Raw genomic sequence first — 853 nt, forward strand, 5'->3', positions numbered from 1 at the left:
GACTTCCACCATCACTGATAAGACTCTTGGGCACTCCATATCTTGTGAAAATGTGCTTTTTAAGGAATTGGAGGACAATCTATGCATCACAAGTGGTAGTAGCTATGGCTTCCACCCACTTTGAGACATATTCCACTGCGACTAAGATGTATCTGAAAGAATAGGAAGGGGGAAAGGGCCCCATGAAATCAATTCCCCATAGATCAAATAATTCCAGTTCCAAGATGAAATTTTGAGGCATCTCATTCCTTCTTGTTAATCCTCCTGCTTTCTGGCATTCATTAGATTGGTGGACATATTCTCTGGCATCCTTGAAAATAGTTGGCCAATAGAAGCCGCTTTGCAATATCTTTGCAGCTGTCTTCTCTGGGCCAAAGTGTCCACCATAAGCTGAACCATGACAGTGCCACAAGATATCCCTCATTTCACTCTCAGGGACATACCTTCTAATTACTCCATCAGAACATCTCTTGAACAGGAAGGGTTCATCCCATAAGAATTTCTTTCCTTCATTGATTAACTTCTTCACTTGTTGCTTAGAAAAGTCTTGAGGTATCTTTCTTCCCACTTTGTAGTTTGTTATGTCAGCAAACCAGGGTGCTTGCTGGATCTGCAAAAGGTGCTCATCTGGGAAGCTTTCGTTCATGGGCTGAGATGCTTGTTGAATTGTTTCATGTGGTAGCCTCGACAAATGGTCAGTAACCCGGTTTTCAGTGCCCTTCCTATCTCTTACCTCAATGTCAAACTCTTGTAAGAGTAATATCCACCTGATAAGTCTTGGTTTAGCATCCTGTTTTGACATCAAATACTTAAGTGCAACATGGTCAGTATAAACCACAACTTTGGATCCTAT

Source organism: Arachis ipaensis, chromosome B02 (genome assembly GCF_000816755.2).
Source record: "Arachis ipaensis cultivar K30076 chromosome B02, Araip1.1, whole genome shotgun sequence".
Classification (NCBI taxonomy): Eukaryota; Viridiplantae; Streptophyta; class Magnoliopsida; order Fabales; family Fabaceae; genus Arachis; species Arachis ipaensis.